General features: G+C 36.0%; 1 long non-coding RNA gene across 1 annotated transcript in view; it reads left to right on the top strand.

Moving 5' to 3' along the window:
- LOC121028673 (uncharacterized) overlaps positions 1-22,609 on the top strand; it is a 132,387-nt gene that overhangs the window by 66,660 nt on the left and 43,118 nt on the right. Inside the window, exon 10 of the long non-coding RNA XR_005789376.1 lies at positions 17,189-17,364. This is a non-coding gene — a long non-coding RNA (uncharacterized LOC121028673). The remainder of the gene's footprint in view (positions 1-17,188; positions 17,365-22,609) is intronic.

Consider the following 22,609-nt stretch of genomic DNA (forward strand, 5'->3'; position numbering starts at 1 on the left):
GTGTGTAATTTTCAGTAAAATTCTTTACCTTAACTCATCATCCCTTGGGCACAGGTTAAAACTAATATGGACATTTATATCACTTTATTTAAACTGAAGTATTCTCAGATAATTTATAGAAAATGTAACATCTCTTTCATAAAGCCATGAGTTCTCATTAATATAAGTGATCAGATGGAGGCTGTAAGATCAATTGTTAGGGTCTTTACTGTCGGAGAAAATTCCTTCAGTGATCCTTTGGATACTCCTCTCATTCTAAAATTATCATCATTATTATTTTTTTTTTACCTCAGATATCTAATTAGTGATGAAACTTGGAATGGAAACTGTTTCTCCTTTTGATCACCATCTCCTTTAGTCTGGCTGCTAGATTTAACAGGTTATTCAATATATTCGTATTTCTAATCATTTCGATTAAGTCTTGTAATTCCCACACCCACTGATTTTCTTACTGAATATTATTTAAATCTTTCTTTATTATCATTTTCATTTTTGTTATTTTTATGATAAAATTTAGAGTTTAAGTGTTTTACTCTGCAGACTAATTGCAAACCACATTTTAGATGAAAAATGAATAATAAATATGGTATTAACCTCCTCTAAAATGTTAAATAAAAATTACTCTCGACATTCATTAAACTTACAAGTGAAGCTTTCAGTTACTCCACAGCTCACTATTTATACAGTAATTTGGTATATTTGTAATCTGTCAGAAAGGCCATATAAAATATCAACCTTTTCTTTTTCTACAGATTAAAAGCTATGAATTTTAATATGTTGAAATAAATTAAAAGGTTACAGTAGGTATATTCTCTTCTGTGAAGTTCAAAATGCAAACTTAAGCATAATTCTAAATATTAGGACATAATATAAAATAAACGTTAGGACTGAATGATATCTTTGGTGAAGTCACTATTTAAAAGCAATTAAGATTGCTCTAATTTTCACAGTGAAATTGAACCTATTTTATTAGATAAAAATATTATGCAGGAGAATCAGTCTTCTGATTATTCTAAGATAACTTTCCCGTTTCTTTACTGATAAACCTTTCTTCTTCCTGTCATCACTTCCAAGTTTCAAGGAATGTGAAAACCAACAAAAGGAACATACTATTCTGTCGTGTCAGGCTTGGTGGTTTTATGGAAACTTGACAGGATCCCTCCTTCTCCTAGCTGTCCGTATACTCTCAACAAGGACAGCTTAAAAAAAGGCCAAAACAAATGTTTCCTTTCTGGGGTTTTGAGGCCATTACTTCCAGTTGAGAAATAAAGGCACACATTTAGTGGCTTGGTCTGTTGCAATAAATACTATTCAATATTGGAAAATTTGAACAAGTGATGAATTACAAGTCTAAAAGTGTGGTGTTTTTTTTTTAATGAACATGCTGGTAGATTATTGATCAAGATGTCACCTTTAATTTTAGCATACCAAGTACTATGGAAAATGCATCCACATCACAATGTCATAAAGGGTTTCCAAAACAGTTGGCCTCCTACATTGTACTGCAGCAGTGAGTATAAACTAAAATTTCCTGGAGGACAGAGGCCTTGTGTTATTGATCATTATAACCTAGCCTCCCAGTGGCTGATTACTGAATGGGGAAAACCAACAGTGCCTTAAGATGGCAACTGTTTTGTATAGATATAGTGAAATAAGAACGGGAATGATTAGTGGTCAGAAACCTGAGACTCTCCTTCTAATCCTATGTCCATGAGCAAGCCTCATTCTCCTCATTTTTTCTTAATTTTTTAAAATTTATTTTGAGAAAGAGAGAGAGAGAGAGAGAGAGAGAGAGAGAGCACAAGCAGAGGAGGGTCAGAGAGAAGTAGAGGCAGAATCCCAAGCAGGTTCTGCAACATCAGTACAGAGCCCCATGTGGGGCTTAAACTTACGAACTGTGATCTCATGACCTGAGCTGAGATCAAGAGTCGGATGCTTAACTGACCGTGCCACCCAGGTGCCCCCTCATTCTCCTCATTTATGATATGAATAATAACATCTGTCTACCTACCTCAAAGCTATATTTTAAGGCAAAAAAAGGAGGTTGTTTGTTTTAAAATCCTATATACTGCATTGCTATAAAGGGTTGTTGTCTCTACATCCTATGGATAGAGTTATCTTTAAAATACCTCGGTCACAGGAGATACTGTGTTGCTTAATATCTCTGAATCTAGTAGGTGAACCTCTGCAGCTAGAGCTCCATAATATCACATTTTAAATGTTCATTTATTTGTTTTGAGACACAGGGAAAGAGAGAGAGAGAGAGAGAGAGAGAGAGAGAGAGAGAGAGCGAGCAGGGGAGCGGCAGAGAGAGAGGAAGAGAGAGAATCCCAAGCAGACTCCACGCCGTTGTGCAGAGCTTGGCACAGGGCTCCATGTCAGTAACTGTGAGATCATGACTTGAGCCTAAACCAGGAGGTGGATGCTTAACTGACTGGGCCACCCAGGCACCCCAATAATATTACATTTTAAAAACTGAAGTATAACTTAAATACAGTTAAGATTGCACATATTTCATGTTTACAATTTGATGATTCTTACAAATGTATACACCCGCATAACCAGTAGATTAATCGAGACACAAAACATTTCCACCGATCTCAAAAGTTCCCTCCTGTTCCTTTACCAGGCTATTTCTACCCCTGCACCACCAGACAGCTGCTATTCTTATCTCCATTCTTATAGTTTAGTTTCGATATTCCGTAATTTTATATAAATGGAAAATGCAGTATGCACACTTTTGTGGTTATTTTGCACAATGTAAAATCTTGGAGATTCATCTTGTATCAGCTTTCTTTTTTCATTGATGAATAAATATATCATTATTTATTTACCCATTCACCTGTTGATAGACATTGATTGTTTCTTGTTTTAGGCTATTAAAATAAAGTTTCTGTAGATATTCTTGTACAAATCCTTTTGTAGAAACATGCTTTAATTTCTCTTGGGTATATATGCAGAAGAGAAATTACTGGGCCATTAGGTTGGCTTCTTTTGATAAGAAAATGACAATTTCTTAGCAGTTATAATATTTTAAATACTCACCAGCAATGAATGTATGAGAATTCCAATTAGTCTGTATCTTGTCCAACATTTGGAATTAGTGTGTGTGTGTGTGCGTGTATGTAGCTTAGCAATTTCAGTGGTGTTTGGAATGTAGCACCTCGTTGTGGTATTAATTTGCATCTCTTGATGCTAAAAGTATATACAGGGTTTTTGAAGTTTCTTACCCACTTTTAATTGTTCTTTTGTCTTTATATTATTATTTTTAGGAGTTCTTTCTATATTGTTGATACAAATTCTTTGTGAGATACTGTGAATATTTTTTTTATTCTATGGCTTGACTTTCATGTTGTGATACCTTTTTGTAACAGAATTTTAAGAATTTTGATTTAGTCTAGCTTCAATTATTTGTTTTAAAGTTAATTTATTTTATTTCTAAAAATTCTTTGTCTACCTACATTTGCAAATATATTTCTCTTATTTCTTTTACTTCTGGGCACTTGGTCATTTCAATTTTTACATTACACTAATAGTTTCACTTCATGTGTATATGCTTTGAGGTTTGGGTCACATTTTATTTTTATTTTTTATACGTTTATCCAGTTTTCCTTTTACACATGTTGAAAAGACTTTCTTTTCTTCCAGTAAGTAGCTTCAGCATATTTTCAAAAATATGCTGACTGTATATATTTAGTCCACTTATGAGTCTATTTCTGGGTCTATTTCTGGACTCTGTTCTGATCCATTGCACTTAAGCCAATACCAAATCAGATAGCCTCTTATAAACTGTATCTTTATAACATGCCTTAAAGTCAGATAGTTAAGTACTCTAACTTTGTTATACTTTATCAACATGAGCAGTGTATAGTTTGATATTTTTGAAAATTTTCTCTAAAAATCTCTGCCTTCAAATAGGGGGGTTTAGTCCATTTACACTTAATATAATTGTTGCCACTGTTAAATTTAAGTCTATCATCTTTCTACTTTATTTGTTCTATTTTTTTGTTCTTTTGTTCTTTCCTTCCTGCGCTCCTTTTGAACAATGAAATTTATTCACACATTTCATATTATCCCTTTTAATGATTTTTTATCTATTAATCCAATGCTTTATATTTGTAGACACTATTTTATAGACTAGAATGTACATTTCATATGATTGCTTTTCAAATTTGAACTTTTCCTCTACAGAAGAAAGGTAAAAATGATATATAGTTATTTGCCACTAATATTTTTCTGTGCTCAGATAATGGGAATATCAGAGCACAGGTTATTTTCAGAGTGCCTACAAGAGAAGGGGAAAAGGTAGTTGTTACGAGAGGAAACAAGAAGTACAAGAGTAAGACTGAAGCTCCATTTGTATTATTTGGACTGAAGAGTAAACATAAAAATATTTTCTTTGAATTTGTCCTATATTAGTTTTTATTATACAGGTGATACAGCACAGTGATACTTGATCTAAATGTAGTAGCACATGTCTGTAGCTTTGAAAAGAAATGATCTTGCATGAAAGACAAATATGTTTGACTGCAAGCCTTTACATTTACAAGAAAGCCTTTATATTGTGTTAAGATAAATAACTGTCTTCCTTTGATTTCATCTCTTCATTCATTCATTCATTCATTCATTCACAAAGTAACTCTGTTGGCTATGAACATCACTGTGACCACTGAGGAAATCTTGAGTCAATTCCTAAGAAGGCCAGGAACAGTTAATGTTTCTTTTTTGTTCCTTCAAAGCAAAAGGAGGCCTGGCCTAAATTAAGCTGGGAGTGCTTTTTGCAAAGCATACCAAGCTTTATGGGACTTCAAGCTCAGCATTTTAGGCACAGTATTTCAAACTAAATCACAAGAAAAAAATTCACCACTATATTACTTCTTTTAAACAATTCAGCATGATGTATTTTTTTTTCCTCCTTTGGAAATGGGATACAGCTGCTTCCTGGGTTGTGATTATGTTTGAGAATTTTTTGGTAAACTGAGGCATTCCTGAAGTATCACTATGAAAATGTATAAAATATAAGTCTTATATCTTAAACACTTACTGAGCTATGGGAAAAATAAAGAAGAATGAATTTGTAAGGAAAAAGAATAAAATTACAACTTTCTAATGAATATTCTTATGAGTTTTTTAAATGCGGCATCTTTTTAGACCATTAAGAGCAATTGAAATCAGATTTTTATTTTTAAGTAAAAGAACACTCTTTACTAAATAATAATTAACTGTGTAAGAATAAAGAGTTCTATGAACTTACTTTAAGTGTTTAAATACAAATGTATTTTACAACCAAACATTTTCCAAAAAATTTCCTTGTTTAAAAGGAAGCAAAAATCATTTTAGCTCATTCTTTATCTTATAGATATTTTTAACATAATGCAGATTATCTTATTATTTCAGGGTGCATTTTATTTTTAGGAAATTTCTTAGGCTTTTTCCACCCCCTTGACTGCAAGAGTAATAGATACTTACTAGAAAAAAAAAGCTACAGAGAAAACAGAATAAAGAATTTAATATATCACTTGATGAAGAATAGTCCTTTTAATTCTTTGTGGATTTTATTTTATACTTTTCCTGTATATGCATTTTAATACCACACATACAACATATGTTTACACACACACACACACATATATATGTGTGTGTGTGTGTGTGTGTGTGTGTGTGTGTGTGTGTGTATATATATATATATGTTTAAGGAGTTCATACTGTACTTTTCACATATGTACTGTTTTAAACCCCAGTTTTCCCTTAAATGGGCTTTAAAAATGTTACATATCAATAAATATAGATTCAGTTAGATTTTTATATCCATTCTATTATAACTGTTCTATGACAAGATCACTACTAACTTCTAATTCAGTGTGCAGTCCTTATTCCTCATTTTACTTGACCTTTACTTGACATTGTAGATCCTTATTTCTCTCGAGCCTCTGTCTTCATTTGGCTTCCAGAGCTACTTCTGGTTTTATTTTTCTCCCTGCTCCTTCTTGCTCTCCTTTATTAATTTCTCTTCAATCCCACAGTCTCTAAACCTCAGAGTTTTATTGGGCTCAGTCCTTATACCTCTTCTCCTGTCTCTCTATAACCATTCCCTTGGTGCTCATATATAGTCCAATGACTTTAAATACCATTTACAAGATAGCATCTCCCAAATGTAACTCTCCAGGCTGGCCTCTACCTCTGATTTCCTGAGTAATACATACAACTGACTACTTGACATCTCTATTTGGAGATTTTATAGGCATCTCAAACCTAAGATTCAAAACTTCAAAGTGGACGTTCGAATCTGATTGATATTATCTGGCAGACCTACTCATCTTCCCTTTCTCAGTAAGTGGTAACTCTATCTTTCCTGTTATTCCAGAAATAAATTTTCAAGTCATCTTTGAATTCTTTTACTGATATCCTACATCTGATTTGATAAAAATGCTATTGCTTTTTCAAATAAGCCCTGAATCTTACCACTTACCACCTCCCAGGCTATATCCAGGCCCAAGCATCTTTATCTCTTGCTTAGATTATCACATAATATTTATAATTGTTCTCCTTCCTTCTAACTTTAGCTCATTCTAATTTATTTTTAACACAGCAGAGTAATCTTATAACATTTAGAGAGAGCCCATTACTTCTCTGTTTTATCTTCTCCAATGGCTAAACTTCTTCACTAGCACCTCTTTTCCTGTCTGAGCTCATCTCCTAAGGAGTCACCTTTTGCTAACACCTCTGTGCCCATACTGACCCCTTGTTGTTCTTTAGGGACATCAGTTTTAGCTGTTCCCTCTGTGTAATAGCATATTCTTTCAGATATCCTTGTAATTTTTTCTCTGACCTACATCTTGATGCAAATTGCACTCTCTTTATGGGTCCTTCAGCCACCCTATCATGAATCCCACCATCCCATTTCCCTGTTTTATTTTTCTTTTTAGTACTAATATACTATGTATATTATGTGTGTGTGTGTGTGTGTGTATACATACATATATATATATAATATACTATGTATATGCTATGTATATTTACTTAACTGTTGTGTTTTTCTTCTGTCTCTTCAGCTGGAATGTAAGCTCCAGAAAGGCAGGGTTTTTTTTTTTTTCTGTTTTATTATTTATGTATGCCCAGTTTATAGAACAGTGTCTAGAATATTATAAGCACTTAAACGTTTGTTTGGTGAATGGAGAAATAAATGAAATTTCATCATTATTTGTACCTACTAACAGTATTTCATTACATGGATGATCTATTACTTTTTTCAACCATTTCTGAATTAATGCATGCTTAGTTTGTTTAACTTAATTTGTTTAATTAACACACTATATTAACACCCTTTGACAACATCTGAATGTTTCTGTAAGATACGTTTCTGGAAATGGACTTACTGTATTAAAGGTCCAGCACAGGGGCGCTTGGGTGGCTCAGTCACTTAAGTGTCTGACTCTTGATTTTGGCTCAGTTACTGGTCTCATGGTTGGTCAAGAGATTGAGCCCAACTATCAGCATGGAGCCTGCTTGGGATTCTCTCTCTCTCTCTCTCTCTCTCTCTCTCTCTCTGCCTCTCCCCCACTAGCTCTAAACAAACAAACAAACAAACAAACAAACAAACATTTAAAAACAAAAGGTCTAGCACAGCTTTAAGGCTTTAATTATGTGGCTGAGAAGTCCTCCACAAAAGAGGTGAGGTCACACTCCTGAACAAGGTGTGTGATTTTCTCTAGTATGGTGTATTGGCTATAGTGAATATAACCATTCTCTCTAATACTTCTTAATATGATATTGAAAATTTGGTATCTCAGTGTTTTACATTCATGTAACTTAAATAAATAACTATCAATACTAAAAAAACTATACTTGCAGTTTCTCATAAACCTACACAGTAGAATCTCTCTCAGCCAATCAGCACATGAACAGCTTTTGTTAGTAGTAGTGTGGCACCTCCTCAGACTGGACAGGACAGTTCCTATAAAATCCTCAAGTGGAACTGACTTTTCACATCCATATGTACTCTCTTCCCCTTCACCAGGCTGATTATATTCTGCTGTTTTGCCACTGTTTCCTACTAAGATCCAATAACAGCGCTGATATTAGTGTCTTTGCAGAGAAAGCCACAAACAAAACGCATCCTAGCTGAATTAATCTTCTTTACAAAGAAAATCACTTGGAGCTCCTCTCTGTCATTAGATCTTCTGTGAACTTCTAGGTAGGTGCGAGTTTCCCCCGTCCCTTTAGGGAGGTGTAAGATGGTGGGGAGTGTGTAGCTATTCAGTCAGTCTACCACCAGCCTAACTAAAGCTTATTTGTTTTGGCTGTTATTCTGACAGGCCTCCTTCCTGTGCTCTTGTTAGATTTTTCTGGCTATATTCATAAAATAGGGAGCCTGTTTCTTGGTGAATATTGAATTCCTGTATGTGATAACTAGCAATTTTAATGAAATTTTGTTAATCTCTGAAGCATGGACTCCTTTGTGTCCAGTCCCCCTAATCTTCCTGAGCTATTTTTTGTTGTTGTTACCCAGATGTTAGTATTTTGTCTGTGAGTATAATTCAGACTTCTGTTTATCCTATTAAAAATTGCCTATATTAAAATTGCATTTTAAGAAATGCATTTCTTTGCATGACTTTAGAAATAGAAGTTGGTTACTCTGGTTAAAAGTTGTAATTAATATGGTGGTTAAGACTATACAGCGAAAAATAGTGACAGAGAAATAACAACTCTGCATGTGCTTTTGCTTTTTAAGGAAAAGGAGTCAATTTTTCCTAATTCAGCTTTTCCCAAACCTTTTGGTTCTGCATACCTTTAAACCATTAGAAATTGTTGTTGAGGCCAAAGACCATTATTTTGTGGGCTATAATATCAATATTTGTCACATTAAAACTTAAAACTGTGACATTTTAAAACACTGGTTGATTGTTTTTTTTTTTTTAAGATAGAAGTGGTAAACCAATTTCTTGTTAGTAGAAATAGTTATTTAAGAAAATAACTTTTTGTAAAGTTGTAGTTAGGAGGGTAACATTGTTTTACATTTCTGTAACTGTCTTTCATATATGAATTAATCGATGGCAGCTGGATTCTCAGCCTGCTTCTGCATCCAATCTGTTGCAGTATCACACATCATGCAGCTTCTGGAAAATTCCAGTGCACACTTGTGAGAGAATGAAAATGAAAAAGACAAATAACATCTTAATATTATGATGAAAATAGTTTTGACCTTATTGACCTCCTAAGTGTTCCCCAGGGGTCCTCAGATCAGATGTTGTCTTACAGTTAAGGGTCAGTGTGATCCAGAATATGAAAGGGCCTAGTACAGGACAAAACTTGGAGTTGGAATGTATTAGTTTTGGTTGATATTACTTACATATGAAAAGAAGTTATGAAGTATGTTAAATTTTTGTGAATATTTGGTCACTTTTGATGGGCTTACTCCTTTGGTTCACTGATCCATGCCTTCATCTACATGATGAAAGAATTTTCTTCACTTCTTCGGTAACCTGCTTAGATAGCGCAAACTGTGTCTCACCAGAACAATTTTCTGTGCTTTCTGTTGACTTTATGATGTCCTTGATTATTTAATAAAAAATTAAAACAACAAAGAAAGAACATAGCCTCCTCATTATGAAAGAGCTAAAGTTCTTACAATGATAATATCTTGTAGATTTTTTTAAACCTTTTATTGCCAATTTGATTAAATAGATAACTAGGAATTGTTTCTCAGATACGCATTATTCGATTTTATTAAAGTGCCCAAATTGTCTCTAACAACTTAGTTTTGCCTTCCTGAAATTTGTCCCTCAATTTAGAAAAGAATGAGAACATCTTCAGGATATATATGTTATACCTAAAACTATTTTTCGAGAGGTCCCAGAGGTCGCCTGAGAAATCACAAAGATTTGTTCTATCACCTTATAAATAAAGAGAAGTGAGACAACTTTATGTTCATTTGATCTGTTATTATTGCAGGAGCTTCATGGGGAAAGTTGTCCATTCAGAAAAGACAGCCTTTCCTAGATAATGCATGTTTAGGTAAAATGTTGTCAATTTTATGAAATATGGGCAGTCCCCAGAAATTTGCCAATGTCTTCTCTGTCTGTAATATATTTTTACTCCCAGGAGGAAAATTAATCAAAATTTCTATAAAATAGTTACCTGCTATACTCCAATAGAGAATTTTACTTTCCTTTGTTTTGATATTATGATGGCACTATTATTGATTATGGTAATAAGTTGACAACAACCATTAAGTCTGTAGATAGTTTTGTTTTACTCTGATGCTCGCCTGAAGTCTCTGCCATAAGCCAAAGGCCTGAGCTATATCATTGACAAAGGTCTCTGACAGTTTGAATGACAGACATTTCAAAGAATAGACCCTTGAGTGCAGGCTTCAGAGCTGACATCACACAGACAGCTTTGAAAACCATCCTTTGTGAACTTAGACCACTAACCCAAGAAATAAAAATTCATTTCCTAGAACTGAATAAGAAAACATAGGAAGAAAATTTATTGTGACTCTTTGCTTGGTATAGTTTTAAGTTTCTACTTTCTAGAGATATGAGGAAGTCCTTGCTTTTTCTTCTTAAACTATCTATAATGCATCAGTTTAGTAAAATCTGGTGTTTTAAGCTGAAATACAGCATTTTAAAATCATATTTTGTTCTTACCAACCACCTGTATTGGTTTCCTAAGTTTTCCATAACAAATTATCACAAACTTGGTGGGTTAAAATGACTGAAGTTTGTTCTCTCACAGTTCTGGGGTCCAGAAGTCGAAAAAGCAAACTGCCTGCAAGATTGATTCTTTCTGAATGCTCTGAGGGGAGAATCTGTCCCATATCTGTCCTAGTTTATGATGGTGGCTGGCAATCTTTGGCACTTCTTGGCTTGTAGACGTACCACTTCAGTTTCTGTCTCTGTCTTCACGTGGCCAATGTGTCCCTAAATCCAGGATGATTCTCATCCAAATTCTTACCTTAATTACACCTACAGAGAACTTATTTCCAAGGAAGGGCGCATTCACAGATGTTAAGACTTGGAGCTATCTCTTGGGAGGGTACAATTCAACGCACTCTACCACCTGTCCAGAATTCAGAAACTTAGTATGTTTTCTTACTTGTCATGGAACTATTTGCAAAAGCATAATAAGAATCTATGCTACAAAGTCTTGCCTGAGGTGTTATATTTGAAACTGAAACTTCTAAATCAGGTGTGACAAGCTGCCTTTAAGGAAAAACAAAACCAAACAAAACCTTTACTTATGTAGCTAATGCTTCCACACTTCTCCCAAGAAAACTGGCCTGATACCTGGCTTACAGGGTCCTGATCTTACCCTTGAAGGTAGTAAGGAAAATTCTTGGAAGACTAGGAATCCTTAAAAATTTGGGGAACTTCCAAGAGATAGGAATTCACTTGGATATATAGTACTGCCAGTAAAAAATGCCTGGCCTTGTGATACAAAAAATAGAGGCTTTAAAAAGTAAAATCTGAGATTCCTTATGAAAATATCCAGGCAGAGGTTAATTTATGGACTTTTTAGCTATTCAGTATGGTATGTATGACTTGGGAATTGCAAAGCAAACTCAAGGAGCCTATGTGATAAATTAACACTGTTGCTGTGTTCGGGTAAATAATCAGATCAACCTTAATGGCCCATTTTTAGGGTCAAGAATAATCTCTGAGATAATTATGATCACAGGAGGGATAGACTGTCAGGAAAAAATATGAGAGACCTTGAACAGGCCAAAGATTACTTGGTTTCCTTTTTAGCACTCCCTTTCAGGTTATCTGTGCATTTTGTTATCTTTGGGTTATTTTATAACTCCGTAATTTGTAGAAACCAGTAGCAACAAAAATGATTGTTGTCCATAAAAAGTGAATTTGTGTACAGCACCTCCAAGAAGTCAGTTTTGTATCTATTAACCAGCCACTTTATCACCTCCAACTTCCCACATCTGTGTTCTCTGGATTCTCTTTTGAGCATGTTCTAATATCTTACAGGTTTCCTCATTTATTAATAAGTTAAATAATATGTGTCTTTATTTAAAAAGTGAGCAATATATAAAATTGTGTTTGTTATATCTGTTCGCAATTCTGGAAAAATACACTTTCCAGAAACTTTAGGCTGTCCATGTGGGAAATTGCATATGTTGATTGGCTCATTTCTCTCCTTCTCTAGAATGGAAGCTCCTTAAAGGCAATGGCTTGGTCTTATTCAATATTATTATCTCCAGAAATGAGAATAATTCCTGGTATCTCTGAGGTGCTCAATAAATGCTTTCTGAATGAAGAAATGATTAAATGAACACATTTAGAAAAAGGGATTATAATTTTCCTTACCTGATTATATTGAGCAAACATTTCAAGTGATATTTGTAGAAGGAATTAAATTAATCAGTACTGTAGGTTTAGCAATTACTTAATGAAATTAATAATTTGAATAAGTATATAATAAAATTTGAACCTGGATTATTATAATTTACACATATGTGTTATAAAATTAAATATAAGCTAAAAAATATATACTATTTTTATGCCCAAAATACTAATCAAATTAAAACAAAATAGTGTGTAAAAACCAATCACCTCGTTATCAGCATTGTACAACCTAAAATAGTAAAATAGTACATGGTAAATTTAAATTGTTTATTTTATTCCATTTGCCTCATTTCTCTTTTCAATATCCTTTTTGTCTGTCTTTTGTCTCTGTCTCTCTGTCTCTCTTTTTCCCTACCACATAGCGTCATCAGGCTCGTTGACATCCAGGGTCAACTTCTCAAGCATCCCTGCCTCTTCCCTAGGGGAGTACCAGAGGTACCAAAGAGTTTACAAGGGGTTCTCATCACAGGTGGTATTCAGGGTACAGCTAGTTCTACGGAAATTCACTGCAATATCCTTGTATTCTATATGTACTCTTTCCTAAAGCTGATCTGCCTGGGAATATGTCTGTGGTCAAGAGACAAGTTAAATCTTCTTTTCCACCTCCTTTATGCCAATCATCATACTTTCACTTTTGAAATAAGAGGTATGGCTCTTTCCCATTCCAAATCTTACTATATTATCTCAGAGTAAAACCTTAGACCATGAAATGAATAAACTTTAATATCCACTTCATTAAGAGATGTATTTAGAGAATAATTTTTATGTTTTTATGACTAATTATCAAAATTTTAAATATAATAATTTTGTCATTTATATATTAATAATTATAATAATAAAGTTAAATCCAGAATAAAATTTTTAACTTTTAAGAACATATATCAAAATTTTTTTTAATTTCAATTTCAATGTACAGATATAAATGTATAAATATGTATACAATGTACAAATATATGCATTATTGTCACAGTTAAGGATACAAAGAAAAGATGGTTAACTAAAGGCTTTTAAGGGATGCCTTGGTGTCTCAGTCAGTTAAGTGTCTGACTTCAGCTCAGGTCATGATCTCACGGTTTGTGCGTTCAAACCCTGCATTGGGCTCTGTGCTGACAGTTCAGAGACTAGAGCCTGCTTCTGATTCTGTGTCTCCTTTTCTCTCTCTGTCCCTCCCCTGCTCCTGGTCTGTGTGTCTCACACTCCACAGACAATCTTTCAGTAATTTCCAGAATGTATTCAGAATCTGGCGACTTCTCACTACTTCATGTTGCCTTCCAAATTTAAGCCATTATTTTCTTTCACTGGGACTATTGGATTTGTCTCCTAACACATTCCCTGTCTAACCGTGCCTCCCTGTAGTCTATGTTCTCACCTCAGCAAGAATGTCATAACTCTGCCCAAAGCTTGTGAAAAGAGGAAAGTGCAAAGTTGTTATTATGGCCTGTGAAGCCTTAGATAGACTGTGTCTCTGAGTCTGCCTGCAAGGCATGCATCCCCTCTCTCTTTTTTCATCATCTGCCACTTCTCTTACTCCGTCTGTTGCAGCATGCTGGTCTGGTGGTTTTCTTCTCACACGCCAGACATGGTCCCACTTCTGAGGCCTTTGCACTTGCTGTTCCAGATGCTGAAGACTTTTCCTCCAGATAACTTCAGGACTGCTTCTCTCCGTTCTTTTGGACTTCTGTTTATATGTTCTTTCTTTGAAAGACGTTCTCTTATCACTTTCAATAAAATCGCACCCCCACTGCCATTGTCTATGCCTTGATTCCTTTTTACTCCTGTTCTTCCTCACAGCACTTTTTAATATTTACTTAAAATACTCTTCTGCCCTTGCATGAAAACATTCATGCCACCTGACATTATGTACTTATGTGTTTACCTGTTAATTGCTCTTCTCCTCCTTTTTAAACAGTTGACCACTTGTTATTGGAGATTTCATTTTGCTTTCCTGTTGTACCTTCGTGACCCAGAGAGTGACTAGCATGGTGTAGATGCTCAACTAACTCCCTGTTGTGTGATTCCACTCCTGGGACAGGTTCACAGAAAGTGCCTTCCTTTGTGCTCTTTCACTTCAATATACCACCTTCTGGAAGGCAAAAGTAGAATAGTGGGGCTTCTACCCAGTGTTCCTGGATAAATGCCAGAGCCACCATAGGGGCAAGGGTCCTCTAGAGCCTTTTCTTCTCTAAAGCTTCTGTAGCAGGTAGCAAACTTTTGGAGCTGTGTGTGCAATAGAAATTCAACTCAAACAGTGAGAGGACACCCCGAGGGACAATCGTTGAACCCCCAGCCCCATAATGCCTTTAGTTTCTAAGTTCTGTCTGCTCTTTCCTGTGGTCTGCTAGCTTCATCCTGAGAATGATTCCCCTTAGGCTTATGGATGGGTGCCCAAGGCCTTAAGGTCACATGTGTTTTAGTTCACATCCAATATGAGAGAGAGAAGCCCCATGAATCCTTCTCAGCAAAACTATGAAGAGCTTCTCTGGATCTCTACAGAAGTTTTTACATCATTTTGGCCAAAATAGAGTCACATGTTCATTCTTGACTCAGTTACTAATAAAGGGCAGTCAGTTACCACTACCCAATTCAGGCTCACTCATGAACAGAGGATAATGTGATCACCTTTCTCTTGAGTTGTTTGGGCTATACCAAGGAAGTCGGAACAAACCAGAACAAACTCTGACACTCTGAGAGATAGTAGGGAAAATGTGTACTAATCAGGTAGTCCAGAATATTGATATATTTTCAAACCAAATTCCTGAAGGTATAATGACTTGAAGACTAAGAGACAGCAATAACCATGGCATGTGAGACAGGCGGTCCAGTGTGTTGTAATATGCTTTTCATTTTCTATGTACTGTGTTTGACATCTTAGAAAACCTTTCTACCTGGAGAGAGGTTGCCCCTTTAGGGGCCAGCCAATTCTTAGACATAGCAAAGGGTCCAGCCTGAGGCATGCCTTTGAAATGCAAACTACCCAAACCAAAGTCATGCCTCCCCTATCTGACATACACTCCAGGAGAAAATATTCCTCTCCTTTAACCATCCCAGGACCAGACTCCAGGCTACCAGGGACCACCCCTACAGCTATTTAAAGCCCACCAAAATTGTCAAACCAGCCAGTTCTAAACTGTGCCCTCTGCCCTACTTGTCTTTCCCATGAAAACCCCAGAAAAGGCTCTGCCCTAATGCTTTCGCCTCCTGTCTTATACCTCTTGACCACACTGGTGTCTTTCCCATGGGACCCTGCCTGGCCTGCCCTGCCTCCTGTCTTGGACCTGTGAGTATAATAATCTTTGTTCTCATGAGTTCCTCCCATGTCTCCTTTTGTGGTTGCACCTGACTGGCCATCACTTTAAAAAAAATATAAAACACTGGGCTTTTCCAGAAAGTGAGAAGACATGGAGAAGGCTACAGGTGCTTTTATTGTTTATTTTCTTGGGCCTTGGTTAGTTCACTGCTCCAAACTAGTCTTAATGAATGAATGAAGTGTGAATGAAGCAGACTTTTTTTTTTTTTATTCCTGTGGTGCTAAGGCTAAAAGTACAGATTTTTATTTTATCTTTATTTTTTAAAAGCTTATTTATTTATTTTGAGAGAGAGAGAGCGTGAGTAGGGGAGGCGCAAGAAAGAAGGAGACACAGAATCCCAAGCAGGCTCCGTATGTGTCAGCATGGAGCCTGTTGCAGGGCTCGAACTCACAAAACCTTTGAAAGCTTGAGATCACGACTTGAGCAAAAACCAGAGTTGGATGTTTAACTGACTGAGCCACCCAAGTGCCCCAAAGTACAGGTTTTTAAAAATCTGATTTGGGGTGCCTGGGTGGCTCAGTTGGTTAAGTGTCCAACTCTTGATCTTTGCTGAGGTGAGATTGAGCCCCACCTTGGCTCTGCACTGGCAGTACAGAGCCTGCTTGGGATTCTCTCTCTCCCTTTCTCTCTGTCTGCCTCTCCCCACCATTGTCTCTCTCTCTCTCTCTCTCTCTCTCTCTCTCTCCTCCCTCCCACCCCCCCAAAATAAATAAATAAACTTAAAAAATATGTTTATTTGTTTTCTACTTCTAGCTTATTGGTGAAGTAAATCAAATACGGATTTGTGCTTCAGAATTATTTAGTTTAAAATCCAGACTTCACTTCTTATTAACAATATGCCATTGGTGGCATTATTTTTTCCCTTTGAGGTTCATGTTTTTATCCACTAAAAAAGATTGCCATGAGGCTTTCCTCACTGACATTTAATCTAGATTGTGTGAGATAGTTTGTGTAAAACACCTGACCTAAAGTAGACAATGTGTAAACGCTGCTGTCTCCTCCCTGTGCAGCAAGGCACACAGCTGCAAGGACATGTCCAGTGTTTCTAAAAGTCTACAGCTTTCCACAGAGAATGGTAAAGGCATAGATAGATAACCTTTCTTTGTTATTAGATTATAAACCATAGGACTTGTTTAACTCCTAAATTTCTATCAATAAAGTATTACTCAGTAAATAATTGTTTTCAGTTGACTGGTTTTATTCCTTTCCTTGACTCTATTGAAAATAAGATAACCCACTCAGTATATGGTAACAATTCAGCCTTTAATTATAAGTTCCTAATATACTAATAGCCTTCTTGTTAGTATAAAGATATTTGAATACTTGAAATAATATGATAAGTATGTTAATTTTCATAGTTTACTTTCATATTCTCATTCTTTGTTTAAGGGCCGGACTACCTTGTAACTATATTGATTGGAAAAAGTTAGGGCATGGGGTGCCTTGTGACATTTAAAATCGCCCTTTAACAGAATGTCTTTTCTTTTTAACATATTATCTGCGTCCATTGCCTCTTCCCAGATTCTTGCTGCTCATTCAGTGTGGACCCAGTCTCCTGATGACAATGATGGCCCACGGATGTAAACTCACCTGTCAGCAGTATTTTCATGACCATTTTGTAAAATTAGAGCACTGTCCAGAATAATAAATGAAATTCAGGGAAATGGGAAAACCAAAACCTGACATGATCCATCCAGGTAAGAGCTAAGTTTCCTATGCCTTTCCACATCATTCATTTTCCTTCCTGTTAGCAAAGCAAAAGCCAATAATGCCAGGAATCCCACACTCCCCTGTGGTAGTGCCTAATTGCTTTCGTTGTCAAGACAAGAAGGGATATGTTCCCACTTGTTTTTAGGCACTCAAACTCTGGTACTAGCTTTGACCTTCTGCCAGTATAAATGATTTGCTTTAAGATAGTAGCTATTTCACAAAAATAATTAATTGGAATTCCCAGGCCAGATGACATTAGTGCCAGAGATTCCAAATAACTTGAACCTAATTGTAGGTCAACCACTGACCATGACAGGGAGGAGGAAAAGGAAAAGGAACACAAACAAAAAAGCAGGTCCAAAGACTAAAGACAACACTTTTTATTAGTTCCTCATCTTTCAGAATCCCGTATAATGTCGGATGATTTCACTTTCCGTGTCTTCATCTGTCTTAGCAGCACCAATGATGCTTTTCTTGGCATCCTTTTCAAACTATTCTAATCTCAGCAAAAATTTCCTAGTGGAATTCTGTCTAGCACCCAGTTGTACTTAGTGGAGCCAAAGTTCTCAATTCCTCAATCACTTGCACCAGCCAGGGACTCCTCTGACGGGCACACATGTTTTTCCCACCAGAACCACGATTCTCTACTGATTTGTGCTGATTCTACACACGCTGCTGGTTGCAAATTTATATTTGGATCCCACCAGTGAGATCTGTTCAGACTCCAGGGCCCATTAAACTTCATCATCTTGAAGTTCACTGGCATGGCTATTATTTTTAAGAACACTTAAAGTATGAAGCACACATTCCACATTTACTAAGTATAACTTTCATCACCAAGAGAATTTCCATATTCAAAATATGAGCTTAGATTTGATCTATGCTTTCTGAAAGGAATTCTTCTAAAGAAAGTCTCCAATTCAGTGAGCAAATGCTTTTCAATTTTTATTTTCTCAAAAGATTAATTATTTCCAAAAAGGAGAAACATAAAAAAATGGGAAATTGGAAGGTACATTTACAGAAGTAAGCTTAAAAAGAAATACCATCTTTTGTTATCCTGGCCTCATACCAATTCCTGCTCATGCTCTGGAGAAGTGAGGTCACCGTAAAAATGCTTTTCATAAGGGCTCTTGTTATCATTTTTGTTTTTTAACACATCAAGAGGAATCAAGTGAATAAAGGCAACTAGCAGTGTTTACATTTGAGGCATTACCTCCTTGGGGATTTGCGATTTTGAGAACTCTAATATTGCTTTCATTACAGATATGAATCTTATGTTTACACCTTCAGAGTTGACATATTCAAAGAAAAAGAAAAGTTTCTATCTATCCTTTTTTTATATGCAATTCACTGAAGAATGCTGAAGTGATCAAACAACAAGTAGGATGACCAATTTTGCAAAGTAATTTCTTAAATATGATTTATTTCAATTATAACGAGTTTTTTTTTTTCTTTTGGAGATTGGTCCATGACACATCTCCACTGTCAAATCTATATTCAGAGTTCTGACAAATGTCCTAAGTAGAGTGTAATGGGAGAAAGGGAAAGAATGGTTGTAACAACTGCAACAGCAGCAACAAGGTATGGTAATAAATAAGGGTCAAAATATGTCTTGGGTGGTAGCAACACAAAGGCCTTTGGTTAGAATAGTTAGATGGATAGACAGATGATAGGTAGATAGATAGGCATAGAAACATTTACCATTAGACCACACTAGTCTCTTTTTAAATTTCTCAGCTACTTCATATTATTATTATTTATTTGAGTCCTCTAGAAGTATATATAAGAAAGACCCAAGAAACAATGGCTTAATTCAGGCCAAGCACATATCACGGCTCTGAGGTGCTGATCTATGTTTGTCAAAAAGCCTTTCTTAATATCCTAATGCATTCTTTATTCTTAAAAGGATATTTGGTGTATTTCAGGTAAACTTCAGATAAATCTGATATTATGAAGATAGGTATATAGGTAGGTATATTGATACATAGATATAGTATGAGAGAATCTCCGTATCTTCTCCCTGTATTCTTGGCAGTCTTTCCAAAGGATTGTAAATAGAAGCATGTACACAAGTCATGGCCATTTTATCATAATCCACAAAGTCAAAGGACTCTGCTGCATGCTCTCCTCACCCTCTTTTTCTCCCTCCCCCCCACCCCGAAACCACTAGAGATGACATCTACACTATTTCAATGTATTTTATAGTCAGTTACAAAGGACAAAGGGTCCTGATGTTTTGCTGAATTTCTCTGGGGTCTTTTATATAGTCTTCCAATAGATTCCAGAGGAAGAAATATCTGGGGCATATGGTTTAAGGTCTTTTATTCACACCAATTTTGAGAAGTGACTGTTTTGCACGACTACTGAAATCAAAAACTATCTAGGGAACGCCAGGTGAATGTTAGTTTTAAATGTACTGAGAAAAAAGGAAAAAGAAAGAAAACCTTGCCATGACTGTCAGACCATGCCACAAAGCTGTTTCTACATAGGCAAAGAGATTCTTATTCTTATTCTCCACCAAGATGAATAATTTTATGCCAGAGCTACTGCTGTTTTTTCAATCTGAAAATCTTTAGTAACAACTAAGATATTCTATTTTGAGCTAAAAATCACTTTACCAGTTAGTATGGTTCTGTGTCATCCAATAATATATTCACAGTGAGGAGATATTTTAGATATAGACATTACAAATGCATTTGTAATTGTTATACTACCTTTATATGATCTAGTGGTTTTTTTTGTAGATCCTAATCTGATTAAAACAAAGTAAATTATATGTTAGTATTATAAGGGTCAACATGTTAAATATTAACTCCCTTTAATGTTTTAAGATATGTTTGCAAGTGTTAAGCCAATTTGGAACACTTATATTTTACTCAAAATTATTAGAATTTTTGATGAGTAGTAATCTAACTGAAAAAAATAAATTTTTAGTGAGTTCCTTGTTTTGTTGGTTTCAAAATTAATCCTGGGTATAATCAGAGAAAAGTCACACATCCCAAACTGTAGTACACCCTGTCTGGGACAGTGGGGAGCAACAAACACTCTGGCTACGGACAGTAACAAAATAGGGGCACCTGGGAGGCTCAGTCAGTTGAGCATCTGACTCTTGGTTTTGGCTCAGGTCATGATCCCGGGGTCGTGGGACCAAGCCCTGCTTCGGTTTCTGCGCTGATAGTGTGGAGCCTGCTTGTGAGTCTCTCTCTGTTCCTCCCTCACATGCATGCTCTTTCTCCCTCTTTCTGTCTCAAAATAAATAAACTTACAAAAAAATCAGTAACAGAATAAATGCACATTCTGATTGGTAAATCATATAAATAGTCCAAAGGAATCCTTTTATCCTAGGTAAAGAGAGGGGTTGGTTCTGGATGGAAACACCTGCGTTGTTAAAGATAAAATTTAGAAACGTATGTCCAAGAATTCATTGCATAAAGTGTGGCTGGAGACTATCCCTTTTATTAAAACTAGGAGGCCAGTGACTTTTGTGACTTCCAGTTCTTTTATCATCTTACATCTTCCTACCGATCGCCCGTTTAAATGCTTCTCCCCTGCCCTTTATTTTTGGTTTTCCCCCCAGAGAAGGCAACTTCATTTCTCTTGGAAAAAGTTCCATTTCCTGTTCTGTGGTAGGGGTCCTGAAGCACAGACCTTCTTAGGCTTCCATCATTCCATCAAAAGATGTCATTAATTCTAGGGTACTTGACAACCGTGTTCTCTTTCAAAGACACTGAGAAAGCAGAGGGAGATTACTGGTCTCCTCCCTGGTGGTGCAAGATTTTTCTATGTCATCTCTGGATAAAAGCTTCTGCAGCATAAATTTATTATGCACCTTTTCGTTCTAGAGTTTATGACAACTTTTCCTTTATAAAAGTGGCACAGTTAGGTGCAAACAAGCGTGGGTATCAGAAACAGACATAGCTGAATCAAATTCCAGCTCTATCTCAATGAGCTGTGTGACTTTGTGCTGTCTCCTTAACTTCTCTAGGCCTTATTTCCTTTTTTTAAACTTTTTTTAAACTTTTTTTTAATTTATTCTTGAGACAGAGCACGAGTGGGGGAGGGGCAGAAAGAGAGGGAGACACAGAATTCGAAACAGGCTCTAGGCTCTGAGCTGTCAGCACAGAGCCCAACTCGGGGCTCAAGCCCACGAACCATGAGATCATGACCTGAGCCAAAGTCCGAGGTTTAACCACCTGAGCCACCCACTGCCTCTCTAGGACTTATTTTCAATAAAATGTGGAAAACAATTTGTTTCCTTTGAGATTATTGGAATAATTATAGGAGGTAATGTTTTAAGTACCTAGCTTATTGAACAGCACTCATTAGGAACTTAGTATAAATATTGCATCCCTTCCCCCTTTCTGTTCGCATGGTCTAAGTGCTAATATTATTTCTCCTAGAAAGTAAATCCTAATTTTAAGGAGATCAATAGTTAGGAGAATAGAACGGCTTCTGCTTCCATAAAGACCTGGACGTTCTTACCACTTAGGTGACTTTGGGCACATTGATTTAATTCTCTGAAACTATTTCTTCATTTGCTAATGCAAGTAGCATCTACTAAGCCTGGTAGTTATTAAATTAAATGCTATGGTGCACAGTGTTTCCTGCAGTGTCTGGAGTAATGCCAGAAAGTATGCATTTAAGAAATGGGTTTTTTTTCCTACTGTATCCTGCTCTTCATATAACTACTTACATAGCAGTAAATTGCCAATCAGAATGATTACACAATTTAGTGTTATGGCCAGTGTGACAATATGTTTTAAAAGTTCTTCTTCCATCTTTCATTCCTTTTGCACGCTAGAAAGTAGAATAAAAGCAATAGCATAAGTAATGGAAGACACAATGTAGTAGGAAAGTTCAAGGGGTGAAAAAGATGCCAAAGAGGGGTGTCGGGCTGGCTCAGTTAGTAGAACATGTGACTCTTGATCTTGAGGTAGTGAGTTTGAGCCCATGTTGGGTGTAAAGATTTCTTAATAAAAAAAATGTTAAAAAGAATACCCTAAAAATTATTGTGGATGAGACCAGAAAGCCTGAAATAGGGGTTGTAGGCCAGTGGAAAGTGTAGGATCAGACAGATAGAGATGGACGGAAAATGTGGTGTAAATCAGATCATACTCTTCTTCTCCATAGAGCATCCCAACGGCTTCCTTACATTGGACATAAAGTCAAAGTTTATTTCATGCAAGATCAGATCTTACCTGCTTGTCTAACCTTTTTTCACGTCATTCTTAT

The sequence above is a fragment of the Herpailurus yagouaroundi genome, unplaced genomic scaffold, assembly GCF_014898765.1.
Source record: "Herpailurus yagouaroundi ecotype Mexico unplaced genomic scaffold, PumYag 100, whole genome shotgun sequence".
Taxonomy (NCBI): domain Eukaryota; kingdom Metazoa; phylum Chordata; class Mammalia; order Carnivora; family Felidae; genus Herpailurus; species Herpailurus yagouaroundi.